Source organism: Triticum urartu, chromosome 3 (assembly GCF_003073215.2).
Source record: "Triticum urartu cultivar G1812 chromosome 3, Tu2.1, whole genome shotgun sequence".
NCBI lineage: Eukaryota > Viridiplantae > Streptophyta > Magnoliopsida > Poales > Poaceae > Triticum > Triticum urartu.
The window spans coordinates 208,497,795-208,512,901 of record NC_053024.1 but is presented as its reverse complement, the minus strand read 5'-3'; positions in this window follow the sequence as shown (position 1 = coordinate 208,512,901).

The window sequence follows — 15,107 nt, the reverse complement described above, 5'->3', positions numbered from 1 at the left end:
TGCTTTCTCCCTCTTTTCCCCCTATCCCTTCTACCTGGTTGTCGCAACCAGATGTTGGAGCCCAGGAGCCAGACGCCACCTTCGACGACGATTCCTACTACACCGGAGGTGCCTACTACTACGTGATGCCCGCTGACGACGACCAGGAGTAGTTAGGAGGATCCCAGGCAGGAGGCCTGCGCCTCTTTTGATCTGTATCCCAGTTTGTGCTAGCCTTCTTAAGGCAAACTTGTTTAACTTATGTCTGTACTCAGATATTGTTGCTTTCGCTGACTCGTCTATGATCGAGCTCTTGTATTCGAGCCCTCGAGGCCCCTGGCTTGTAATATGATGCTTGTATGACTTATTTTATTTGTAGAGTTGTGTTGTGATATCTTCCCGTGAGTCCCTGATCTTGATCGTACACGTTTGCATGTATGATTAGTGTACGATTAAATCGGGGGCGTCACAACTGGCACCGGAGAAAAAAGTACTTCGGGCAATGCCAAAAATAATGATGATCCTATCGGGGCTACATCCAAACAAGAACACGACAGTAGGCAAGACAACCCTGCCGAACAGGCCATAGAAGATGACTCGGGGGATGATAGTTACCGTCCACCCTCCGAGGAGGATACAAGCGTTGGCAACGAAGACTTCATCGTGCCTGAGGATCCTCTCGAGCCGGAGCGCTTTAAGCTTCAGCTCAAAGCCACGGCAAGGAGCCTGAAAAAGAAACAACAGCAGCTTGAAGCTGAACAAGACACACTCGTCGACAGATGGACAGATGTCCTGACAGTGGAGGAATACGACCTTAACCGCCCAGCCAAGAGCTACCCGAAACGCGGACTGGTACCTCAATTCGATGAGGAGGCACCAGAGCACATATCTCCCTCGCTTAATGCGGACCGACCACCACGTGGTCGGGACAGGGCGGCTGAATGGCCACCCTACGGTCAGGATAAAGCGGCAACTCAGGCCGAACAGCAGCCCGCCCCACCGCCTCGCAAAAACAGGGACAGACCAGCTCGGGACCATACATATGATCTTAGGCAAGAATTGGACAATAGAGCAGGACACAACAGATCTATATACCGATCACGAGGACGTTTCCATACTTGGGATGACAACTACCTATTCAGACGCGACAAACTTAATCACACCCGGGCTGATAACCATAGACGGACGTCAGCGGAGATACGCCGTAACGCGGCCCGCTATAGAGGTGCCGCACACCCTCTCTGCTTCACAGACGAGGTGCTGGATCACGAATTCCCCGAGGGGTTCAAGCCTGTCAATATCGAATCATACAATGGCACAACCGACCCGCAGTGTGGATCGAAGATTTTATTCTTCACATACACATGGCCGGAGGAGATGACCTCCATGCCACCAAATACCTCCCATTAAAGCTCAAAGGACCAGCTCGACACTGGCTAAATAGTCTGCCTGAGAACTCCATCGGCAGCTGAGAGGACTTGGAAGAAGCCTTGCTTGACAACTTCGAAGGTACATATGTCCAGCCACCCGATGCCGATGACTTAAGCCACATAGTTCAACAACCTAGAGAATCAGCCAGAAAATTCTGTACTAGGTTCCTAACCAAAAAGAACCAGATCATTGACTGTCCAGATACCGAAGACTTAGCGGCCTTTAAACATAGCATCCGTGACGAATAGCTCGCCCGCCACAACGGCCAAGAAAATACGACACTTATGACCCGGTTTTGCATGGGAGAGGATAGTTCGCTGGCTCGCAGTACAAACACATCCAACGAAGCAGGCCCCTCCAAGGCCAAAAGCAGCACCAGCAAGCTTCGGCGCAACAGACACAAACACCGAAGCAATGGCGATAACACCGATGACACTACAATTCACACCGGATTCAGTGGCTCCCAGTCCGGCCAGTGAAAGAAGCCCTATAAAAGGAACGGCGGAGGACCATCCAGCTTGGACCGCATACTCGACCGTCCGTGCCAGATACATGGCACCCCAGACAAACCGGCCAACCATACTAACAGAGCTTGCCGGGTCTTTAAGCAAGCCAGCAAGGTAAATAGCAGAAACAAGGAAGGGGAATCACAGAGCGAGGATGAAGACGAGGAGCCCTGACAGCCGAACACTGGGGGGAAGAAGAAATTCCCGCCTCAAGTCAAAACGGTGAACATGATATACGCCACACACCACTACAAAAAAATACACTTCCGTGATGATACATGTTTGTCACAGTAGGTTGCTTTTTATGACAGAATCAATATAGTCATACCTGTGCTGTCGTAGAAGTGTTCCATGACATTACCAAAATTATCATCACGGAAGTGTCCACTTCCATGACGATAAATCGCGCGTCACAGAAGTTCTTTCGTAAAGGGTGACCAACACGTGGCATCCACCGTAACGGAACGCGGTTAAGCTATCGGGTCGGGTTTTGGATCCGATAACCCATTAATAGCCCCGACCAATGGGAAATTTCCACGTGTAAAATTCTTATTGGCTGGACGAAATACGTGTCAGCTCGTCAGTGGGTCAGATAGGCGCCTATGATACATCGACACGTGGCATGGCCCAACAGAGGCCCATTCCTGTGAAAAGGCCGGCCCGTTTGACTTGGTCAAAAGGTGGCAGGCCGGCCCATGGAAAGCCTGTTAATGCCCTATTCGCATATAGCCCATTTACAGCCCGCTAACCCAAGGCCCATTACGCCCTATCCGAATTAGGCCCAGTAGCGTCATCTGGGCCATCCAATATGATTCCATCCTGTTTTCACTACTGGCCCATGTATGGCCCATGACGTCTTTTGGCCCATATGAGGCCCTATGTAACTCTTGGTCGATTAACGGCCCGTGGTGAAACTGGCCCGTAATGAATAGTGTATCACTTTATACCTATTAACGGCCCGTTATTCCGTTGGGATGTTTCCAGCCCATGTTATCTTTCGGCCTTCTCAGAGCCCATTTATTCTTGGGCTCATTTCCACAATTCATTTACTTACGGCCCGTTACTGTCATTTTTTGCTTGTGGGCCAAATTCAGCTCGTGGTTACAGTCGGCCCGTTTGTGGTCCGTTAATACGTTGGGCCATTTTCATAGCGTCATAAAATACGGCCTATTAACGATGGCCCATTACGGTCGGCCCATGAACAGACGATTCCAACTCTAGCCCATCTACGGCCATAATGCGGCCTGTTATTGGCCCATGTTTGGGCAATCGATCATACGACCCGTATAAGGCCCATTGATGATACGGCCCGTAGAAGGCCCATTGTTTCTATGGCCCGTAGAAGGCCTACTGTTTCTACGACCCGTAGAAGGCCCACTGTTTCTACGGCTCGTAGGAGGCCAATGTCACTACAGCAAATATTAGCCCATGGTTATTGATTCCTAGTTTTAAAAAATAGGTTACTGCAGCCACTAGTTAACCACAGAAAAAGAACTGCAATGACTACAAGCAAACAAATAAACAAGACAACAAGGAAATAAATAAGAAAGCAACTAACGCTAGGCTATCACGGCTATTACACATATTACATCCACTGGGCATCAAAGTTCGCCACCAGTGCAAATATAGGGAACAAAGCAGCATATCATATACACTGGCCGTCAAAATTGGCCACCAGTGCAAATAAACGCAGCAGCAAAACAAGAGCATAACTGAAACAACTTCAGAAGAGCTCAAGAAACGTTATCCTGGGTATCCACCATGCTGGCAATAAGCTTAGCAAGCTGATTAGCTTTGTCCTGTTTGGCTAAAATCCTCCAACGCTTGCTGTTGCACCAGAAAGTATGCATCTGAATGCTCCAGGGACTTCTGCAGTCCTTCCGCTTCTTGTCGCAGCACAGCTGAACAATGTCTTTCATCTTGTAGTTGAGACTCAAGAAACCGAACTGATCCAGACAGTGAGTTTGAATAGCTTGTGCAAGCGGTAGTGGCCAGTAACTCCAACACTAAACCAAGATAGGATGCGTCACTATCCTGAACCTTATCTGCATTACTTCCTTTACTGTTGCTTAATAAGGCACTCTTTCTAATAGAAGAAACAAGCAGACACATAACAAGTTTAGCATGTACTAGTATATGAAACTCATTTCAGTGAACCAGTTCATTAGTAAGGTGGACAGGATTAAACTACCAAAAATTCTATTGCCAAGTACTAGTACATAATAAAAGCATCAAACAAACATATATCTATGTCCTATGGTAGCAATGGAATCTAAAATTAGAACAGTTGTTCTTCAGGTTTAGGCACTTGTTCTACATGAACAGAGTAAAGTAAGACGCAAGAATGTAATACTTAAAAAATAGAAAATGAGCTGATTGACCTTACCACATTCTTGGTTCGGGACCTGTACAGAACAAGGCATTCCCAGTCATCGTCCAGTAAATGTGTCTCAGGAGAACGTAAGGGAATTTGATGAGTTTCTTTGCCGGTGAAGTACGTTTACTTCAGGTAATTCCGATACTTCCACCAAACATTCTTGAAGATAGCAGAGGTATTAGCACAGGTTACCTCATCCGGCGTTTCCAAATTGGTCCTTCTCTATAGAGAAAAATGGGAAAATTTGTTGTATTATAACCATCATGGAGGTAGGATGTATGGGACGAAGCAATGTAATTGCCATGAATAACATTACTTACTTATAACTCCTGAACAAACACCTGCAACTGGCATTTTCCTTCATCTTCAGTATAATATTTCCAAGATGGGAAGATACACACATACGATTTAACAAAATCAAATGCGATAGATGCTAAACTACGACTAGCTGGTTGTGCTTCCTCCACAGGAATAGGCGTACTAATTGGTGGAGTTGGGGTTCGCCGTGATAGTACTGGCCCTTTGGGCACTGGAGCTGCCTTACTAACTGCTCTTGTTTGGGAGCTTTGTGGTGGAGATGGTGTTGTGTCAATAGGAACTGGGTTACTATCGGCTGGGGTTGGGGTTAGATTGGGTGAAGCTGGTTCTCTGTCTATCATAGTAGGGGTACAATCTGCGAGAGTTTGGGTTATGTGTGGTAGGGCTGATTCTTGTGCATGTACAACCGGGGTGCTATCTCCACCAAGAGGTAGCACTGTTTCATTTGAAGACCGTGTTTTTAGTCCGCTAGATACTGGCATCACCCGCTCCAATTCAAATGGCTGATAAACAGGAAACATAGTTGAATGTACAGACATTGTATGAGAGACAGATGCAACAGATAGTGTGGAAAAAAGAGGGCATGAAATAGTTGACATGTATATTGTTTAACTAAAACGGATAGCATGAGATAATTTCACATATATGATGTCTATCTAAACTGGATAGCATAGCATAACATAATTCAAAGATATGATGAATAACTAAACAGGATCGCATGACATAATTCACCTACATGTTATTTAAGTAATCAGGATCGCATCATTTAATTCACATATGTGATTTATATGCTAAACAAAGGGCATTCAATATGATGTCTGAACTAAGAACATGGTGTTGAAGATTGTGTATATGATGTCTAAACTATGCAATGCAAGACACCGTATGCATGATATGAGTAGTATAACTGTGCCAAGTTAGAGCATACACCTCAGTGGGCGAATAGGACTGGTCATCTGTCTCTGAATCCATCTCTGAGGAGCTATCGGGACCCAACAAGAGATCTGCTTCGATAGGTAGCACTGTCTGCTCTGAAGGCCTTGTTTTCACTCCAGATTTTTCCATCTCCCACCCAAATGGCTGATTCATAGGAAGAGTAGTTTAATGTACAAACATTGTCGACAAATGGAAATGTAATGAAGAAAAGTATGGGCAAGATATCATTCAAATATATGATGTCGGGTTAAATAGGATGGCATTGCACATTTCACATATATTATGGCTGGCTAAAAGACATGAGACTGCATAATTCCCATATATGATATAGAAACTAAACAGGTGGCATTACAGAACATATCTAAACTAAGCAGATGACATATATGATGTCAAAAGTAGGCACTGCAAGGCAACATATGCATGATATGACTAAAATCATCATGCCAAGGTAGAGAAAACACCTTGTGGGGTAAATAGGAGTGGTCAGCGGCATCCGAATCCGCCTCAGAACAGATATCTTCCTCTGGATTACAATCTGGAGAGGGGTGGGGAGGGTTTGACATTGAACCTACCATGGAGCGATGTCTGCTTGACATTGTTTTGCCGCGCAAAACTCTTGTCATTTTCTCTACATGTTCAGCATGACTGTGTACAATATCTGACATGCATACGAAAAAAATATGGTGAGATTATGTAAGGAGAGCATGCAGTAATTTAGAGTGATGGTAACAACCAGTGGATCGATGTTTTTCCGTTGAACCAAAATAGCCCTAATGGATCGACGTGAATGTATAGTAATAAGTGATGCAGCAAGTGTACAACCTCTTTGCCGCAGCCGTGTCGACCTCAACATCATTGGGTTGGTCGCTAAAGCAGTTGAGGCAGAGGTGGCTGTCGGAGGTGTGGAGGAAGATCTGAGGAATCTGTAGACGGCGTCCAGGGCACTGCTCTGTTGTGATGGATCGTTCTGTCGTTGGAGCAGCTCCGGTGAGCCATAAGACGTCAAGGCTGAAGCGGCACAAGACAGACATCGTCAATATCAAGTGGGATTCTAATAGCATCTCCAATAGATGACGTAAAATGGATGTAAAATTAACATCACCAAAAACCACCTGACTACAACAGATGAGGTAAAAACTGTTGACTCTGAACTTAACTGTCGAAACATAAATTTACTGTGGAATATGAATGCTACTGTCGAAACTGAACGCAATGGTAGCAGAGAGGCACTTGACATGTAGTATAGGGAGGGCGTGCAGTTCATCTTCAACCTGCACCCCCCTGAGCCGCCAGCCACTACCGGCCGAACCGCCGGCCGCAGCGCCGCCTCGCCGCCCCGAAACAACTCGCCACCGCCACCCCGGCTAGCCCTCTAGGCACCCCACCCTGAACCCTAAGATAGATAGTCAGGTACCTCTCCTGCGAGCCCCCGTCCCCGCTGCGGGTGGTTCTTCCTTAACTGCGGCGAGCCCCCCAACCCCTGAAAATCGACTGACCCAAAAGTCGATTCAGTCGATTGAAGTGTGGCTTAATCGGAGCAGAGCAGCAGCACGAGCGAGGGGGAGAGCAGCAGCAGTAGTAGCTGGGGAAGCGAGCGATCGAGCGAGATCCAGAGCAGCAGCAGCAGATCCGGCTGGTATGGCCGCCGCTGCCGAAGGGGCCTCGCACTGGGGGTGAGCCGCCGTGGAAATGTCGCTGATACGTCTCCAACGTATCTATAATTTTTGATTGCTCCATGCTATATTATCTACTGTTTTGGACTATATTGGGCTTTATTTTCCACTTATATATTATTTTTGGGACTAACCTATTAACCGGAGGCCCAGCCCAGAATTGCTGTTTTTTTGCCTATTTCAGTGTTTCGAAGATACGGAATATCAAACGAAGTCCAAACGGAATGAAACCTTCGGGAACGTGATTTGCTCACCGAACGTGATCTAGGAGACTTGGACCTTACGCCAAGGCATCAGAGAGGCGGTCACGAGGGTGGGGGGTGCCCCCCTAGGGCGCGCCCCCTGCCTCGTGGGCCCCTCGGAGCTCCACCGATGTACTTCTTCCTCCTATATATACCTACGTACCCCAAACAAACAGAACAGGAGCCAAAAACCTAATTCCACCGCTGCAACTTTCTGTATCCACGAGATCCCATCTTGGGGCCTGTTCCGGAGCTCCGCCGGAGAGGGCCGTCATCACGGAGGGCTTCTACATCATCATAGCCTCTCCGATGAAGTGTGAGTAGTTTACCTCAAACCTTCGGGTCCATAGTTTGTAGCTAGATGGCTTCTTGACACTTTTTGGATCTCAATACAAAGTTCTCCCCCTCTCTTGTGGAGATCTATTCGATGTAATCTTCTTTTTGCGGTGTGTTTGTTGAGACCGATGAATTGTGGGTTTATGATCAAGTCTATCTATGAATAATATTTGAATCTTCTCTGAATTCTTTTATGTATGATTGGTTATCTTCGCAAGTCTCTTTGAATTATCCGTTTGGTTTGGCCAACTAGATTGGTAGTTCTTGCCATGGGAGAAGTGCTTAGCTTTGGGTTCGATCTTGCGGTGTCCTTTCCTAGTGATAGAAGGGGCAGCAAGGCACGTATTGCATCGTTGCCATCGATGATAACAAGACGGGGTTTATTTCATATTGCATGAATTTATCTCTCTACATCATGTCATCTTGCTTAAGGCGTTACTCTATTTTTAACTTAATACTCTAGATGCATGCTGGATAGCGGTCGATGAGTGGAGTAATAGTAGTAGATGCAGAATCTTTTCTGTCTACTTGTCATGGACGTCATGCCTATATACATGATCATGCCTATATATTCTCATAACTATGCTCAATTCTGTCAATTGCTCAATAGTAATTTGTTCACCCATCGTAGAATACTTATGCTCTTGAGAGAAGCCACTAGTGAAACCTATGGCCCCCGGGTCTATTCTCATCATATTAATCTCCATCACTTTTAATATTGTTTTGCTTTTTTACTTTGCCTTTACTTTTCACTTTGCGTCTCTATACCAAAAATACCAAAAATATTATATCTATCAGATCTCACTCTCATAAGTGACCGTGAAGGGATTGACAACCCCTAATCGCGTTGGTTGCGAGTAGCTATTGTTTTGTGCAGGTACGAGGGACTTGAGCGTGGCCTCCTACTGGATTGATACCTTGTTTCTCAAAAACTGAGGGAAATACTTACGCTACTCTACTGCATCATCCCTTCCTCTTCGGGGAAAACCAATGCAAGCTCAAGACGTAGCAAGAAGGATTTCTTGCGCCGTTGCTGTGGAGTCTACGCAAAAAGTCAACATACCAAGTACCCATCACAATCCCTATCTCTCACATTACATTATTTGCCATTTGACTCTCGTTTTCCTCTCCCCACTTCACCCTTGCCATTTTATTCGCCCTCTCTCTCTCTCTGTCCTCCCTCTCTGTTTGCCTCTTTTGCCCGTTTGCCTTTTTGTTTGCTCGTGTGTTAGATTGCTTGTTTGTCGCGATGGCTCAAACGAGATTTGGTGATCTTCACCTTAAAAGGTTAGAGGAGATCGAAACCAACGTTAGGAAGTTTATGGTTTTGCAATTTGAGCATAATAATTTCTTTAGAAATAAGCTTAAGGAACAAAAAAGTTTTATGAGTTATATGAATAAAGAGCTTGATGATATGTCTAAAGAATTTGATGGTATAAGATCCCAAATTGCTCATCTAGAAAAGATGACTGCTGAAATTTCGGATATGCAGGCCACCTTAGTCAATAAGATGGCCGCTAAACCGAATTCCTATGAAAATCAAGATGAAGATCTAAAATTTATTGATGTGTCCCCTATTAAATCTTTGTTTTGCAATATGAATCTTGATGAAACTGAGTATGATCTTCCTTTACCTAGAAGGCGTTCTAAAAATTCGGAGTATTTAGACCTTTATGATGAAATTGATGAAAGAGGGATTGAAAGAAATAAAAAGATAGATGTTGCTAAACCCACTATATTGGATTTCAAGGAATTTAATTATGAAAGTTGCTCTTTAATTGATTGTATTTCCTTGTTGCAATCCGTGCTAAATTCTCCACATGCTTATAGCCAACATAAAGCCTTCACCGAACATATTGTTGATGCCTTGATGCAATCTTATGAAGAAAAACTTGAGTTGAAAGTTTCTATCCCTAGAAAACTCTATGATGAGTGGGAACCAACTATTAAAATTAAAATTTAAGATCATGAGTTTTATTCATTGTGTGATTTGGGTGCTAGTGTCTCCACTATTCCCAAGACTTTATGTGATTTGCTAGATTTTCGTAATTTCGATGATTGCTCTCTAAACTTGCATCTTGCGGATTCTAATATTAAGAAACCTATGGGAACGATTAATGATGGTCTTATTGTTGCAAATAGGAAGTATGTGCCCGTACATTTCATTGTTCTTGATATAGATTGCAATCCTTCTTGCCCTATTATTCTTGGTAGAACTTTCCCTAGAATGGTTGGTGCGATTATTGATATGAAGGAAGGGAATATTAGATTTCAATTTCCATTAAAAAAGGGCATGGAAAACTTTCCAAGAAAGAAAATAAAATTTCCATATGAAACTATCATGAGAGCCACTTATGGATTGCCTACCAAAGATGGCAATACCTAGATCTATCCTCGCTTTTATGCCTAGCTAGGGGCGTTAAAAGATAGCGCTTGTTGGGAGGCAACCCAATTTTATTTTTATTCCTTGCTTTTTTCTCCTAATTAGTAATGAATAAATTATTTAGCCTCTGTTCTGGTTGTGTTTTTTGTGTTTAATTAGTGTTTGTGCCAAGTAGAACCGTTGGGAAGACTTGGGGAAAGTCTTGTTGAACTTGCTGTAAAAAACAGAAACTTTAGCGCTCGCGAGAGCTTCTGTCATTTTTATTTGAAGAGTGCTATTTAGTTAATTCTTTTTTCAGATGATTAATAGATAAATTTCTCACGTCTAGCAATTTATTTTACAATTTTTGGGGTTCCAGATCTTGCGCTAGCTACAGATTACTACAGACTATTCTGTTTTTGACAGATTCTGTTTTTCATGTGTTGTTTGCTTATTTTGATGAATCTATGGTTAGTAAAATAGTTTATAATCCATAGAGAAGTTGGAATACGTTAGGTTTAACACCAATATAAATAAAGAATGAGTTGATTACAGTACCTTGAAGTGGTCTTTTGTTTTCTTTCGTTAACGGAGCTCACGAGTTTTCTACTTTAAGTTTTGTGTTGTGAAGTTTTCAAGTTTTGGGTGAATTCTTTTGATGGATTATGTAACAAGGAGTGGCAAGAGCCTAATCTTGGGGATTCCCATGGCACCCCCAATATAATCCAAGGACACCAAAAAGTCAAAGCTTGGGGATGCCCCAGAAGGCATCCAATCTTTCGTCGACTTCCATCGGTAATTTACTTGGAGCTATATTTTTATTCACCAACATGATATGTGTTTTGCTTGGAGCGTCTTGTATTATTTGTGTCTTTGGTTGTTAGTGTGCCACAATCATCCTTGCTGTACACACCTTTTGAGAAAGCCATACATGAATTAAAATTTGATAGAATACTCTATGTGCTTCACTTATATCTTTTGAGCTATGTAGTTTTGCTCTATGTGCTTCACTTATATCTTTTGGGCGTTATAATTTTGCTCTATGTGCTTCACTTAGATCTTTTAGAGCACGGTGGTGGATTTGTTTTAAAGAAACTATTAATCTCTCACGCTTCACTTAAATTATTTTGAGAGTCTCTTAATAGCATGGTAATTTGTTCAAAACGTAGCTCTTCTGGCGTACTTTCCATATTGCATTCTCGTCCTCACACCGTTTTAGACAAACACAACCGTTTTGTTATCTTCCCTTAGGACAAGGAATATGCTTCTTTTTTGTCGTCGCATGTGCCATCAACTGTTATTGGCCAGTAATTGTTTCCTTTCTACCTCTTTTTTGCAAATAGGGCTATCCATTTCACCTCGTTGCTATTGCGACCTTTTGGTGAACTGCACAAATCACTTTTTTCTTCAGAGTGTTTTGTGCAGTTGTACTAAAATGTCACACGGGCAACGTCCCTACATTTCAGTGCGACTGCACAAAGGGAGATTGGTTTTGCTCTATCCTCCTCATCCAACTCCGAGCCTAATCTTCTCCAACTAGTTAGTCTTAAGAGAGACTGCAAAGGTGACCGGCTTCTATTTGTGTGTTTATTGTTTCATCAACAATCCTCTATTATCGTAATCACACTTGATATCTTTGGAACAGGGACGTTCAGCTCTATTTTAGTGGAACTGCACAAAATGATTGGAATGTTGCATGCTCCAGACAGCTACTTTTTTCCCAACATGCCTTGTTGATTTAGATAGAGCTGGGGGGACGTTGCTGCCAATGAAAGCATGGATCAATTTTAATTTAACACCTTCTCACAACTTTGTCTTCAGTTGTGATGTAATTATTAGCTCTGATCTACTAATAATTGACATGCATTAGCAAGGAAGTTAGTTTTTTATTGTTTCCGAAAGAGCATCGATGGCAAGACACGCGAAACAAAAGCTGAAAGCTCACACGATTGTACAATTTCATGTCGCTGGAAAATTATTTGTATAGTACGTCAATTATGTAAACAAATGATGGAAGCTTGATAGCATTGCCAGAAGCCTCTTAGTCATCCGGGTCCATGTGCCATGCACAAAATTATACTCCTTCGTTCCTAAATATTTGTCTTTTTACAAATTTCAAACGGGCATATTTTAGAGTGTAGATTCACTCATTTTGCTTTGTATGTGTACTCCCTCTGTTCCTAAATATTCTATTCGTCTTAACAGAGATTTCAACAAGTGACTACATACGGAGAAAAATGAGTGAATCTACACTCTAAAATATGTCTATATACATCCGTATGTGCCAGTCCATTTGAAATCTCTAAAAGGACAAATATTTGAGTAGTCACTCATTGAAATATCTAGAAAGACGAATACTCCGGAGTATATTTAAGAACTGAGGGGGTAGTGCACAACCGCATGGGAGACTCAGCCCAGTCGTTGCGCCACATTAATAGTGAGTAATGAGCAGTCAAATCATAGGCCCCACCTTTCCCACTGTAAGTTGCTCTAAAGAAGCAACCATTAATATGCTCTTCTTTGAATACGCTCATACTACTCCATCCGTCACTGTTTATACAACGTTCTTCAGAAAAAAGAAAAAAAATCTGTGGGACCAAGGTGACTAGTGATCGGCCTGAAAAATAGCATTGGTAGTTATAGCACAACGTCTATTACTAGAGGGAATAATGTGTACACACATGCATGCAGTGCTTCCACCCCGGGTACACGCATGCATGCACTCCGTAGTAGTACAGTACAGGGAGAGAAAATTGTGGACTTGATTGCGGTTACCACACCCTAATTAATTGACCATTAAACCAAACGCGTCTAAAGTCTCTCTGGTGGTGGAAATGCATTGGGAGAACTGCATCATAATGAAGCACGCCCTATAAACTGTGATGGAGGGTGGAGTAGTATGAAGGTGCAAAACCAAGTATGCGTACTACTGCGCTTGGCTCTTCGCCCCTTCGTGAAGTCGAACAATGATGGTACTCCGCATGTTTGGTACTACAGTGTAGGACTTTGCCTCTGACAATCTGACACCGAATGGAGTGATGCATGTCCACCGAGGGTAGGTTGCATTAGTCAAAAGGCTTAAGCGAGCTTCACCTTGTCCTGCAAGATTCTCCTCGTTCTGCGAGTTGACGGGACACACCAAAAAGTAGTGCTAGTCCATACTCCCTCCTTTCCGGTTAATATGGCTTAATATTTTTTGCGGGTAAATGAGAGAGCTTTATTCATATGTAAGCATTCTTAGGACGATCAGCCAAGACACTGGTCACTATGAAGCGAGGTACCCTGCAAAAAAAGAAGTAGGAAGCGAGGTGTTTCATCAAGCCAGCTCTCGGCCACATTCAAAGTGCAGCAAGCACGGTTCGCACGAAGATGCGCCACAAGGTTTGCTAACCAGTTTACATGTTGAATATCAAAAAAAGAGGAAATATTACTAAGCGCTACTATTTGTAACAGGATATGAGCCAGAATTAAGCGAGAATTGTGGCGAGTGTTTCATGCAATCAACGTCCATTATCACATGCAAGAACCCTCGAAGAGAACCAACTGTGTTGAAGATTGCTTTATCACATTTTAAAATTATAATAAGAGTGCAGACGCTCCTCCACCCGGTTCCTAGTACTAGTATAGTACGTACCTTTATGGACTATAGTAGTAGTACTAGTAAACTTTGCGCTTGGCTGTTCGGGAAGTCGAACAATAATATCACTAGTAGTATAGTGTATGCTTCTGGCAATCTGACACCGAATTAACTGTTGCATGTCCACCGCCTGAGCGAGGGAGATCTTGCATTAGTCAAAAGTTTCTCCTTGTCCTGCGAGCCACCGCGCGCAAGCTTCTCCCATCCTGCAACCTTCTCCTCGTTCAGCAAGTTGACGGGACACAGCAAAGTAATGCTAGTCCATGCTGCCTCCTCTCCGGTTAATATGGCTTAATTTCAAACGAGATAAATACACTACTGTCACTGTATATTTGTAAAAATACGGTCAGTGGACTTCATAATACGCTCATTGCGCTCAATATATATATTTTCCAGTGTTCATACGGTCACTAGCTCACCCTGACTGAGTATGTGTGTGCATGCACGTATAGGTTGAGAACTTGAGCGTGACCGTGTGTGTTCTGTCATGTGCTCGGACATGCATGCATTAGGGCGTCGCGCGCGTTTTTGCGTCCATGTGTACGTGTGACTGTTGCATACACGTAGGGGGAGTACATGTAGGGGCCACTAAGGAGCAGTCAAATCACACAGTAAGTTAGTCGGAAGAAGCAACCATCATTTCACTCTTGAATGACACATACGCAATATAAAATGGTTGATATGGAGAGAAAAAGAAAACCACTATATATACACTAGTAGGAGCCTAAGCTACAAGCCTGCTTGCTTAGGTTGCTCTCTTCACAAGCATAGAACGATGGGACTGATCCCGCAGCTGGGGGAAGGGAACAATGTTCTGCGTAGACGCGGTCGACATCGGCGAGGGAGAAAACCCATAGTCGGTGCGTCCCAATCGGGGGTCACTGCGGTATGGGCCGATGTCGCGTCCCAACCGCCCTTCGAGCTACAGCCCGACGTCCCAGGTAGTCCATCTTCCTTTTGGAGCCGTCTTGCTCCACTGCCGTAGCTCCATCTCCATGTCGATCTTTCTCTACTTCTACCGGGCTTCTATTTGTGATGAGTTTATGTCTCATGAACTTGTGCCAGTACTATTATTCTAATCACACTCCTTCAATATCTTTTCCATCAGGGATGGTCAGGTCGATTTTAGTGGAACTGCACAAAAGCATCGTATGATCCGAGGGTGCGAGCCGTCTTTCCTTCCCGACATGGAAAGTGCTATGGAACAAGAGGTACCAGAAGGTGGAGAACCAAAGAAAGCTTCTTCTATTGTTGCTGACATTCTCACTAAAGAATCTCCCTCTAGTACATTCCTTCGATAGGTTCTACCT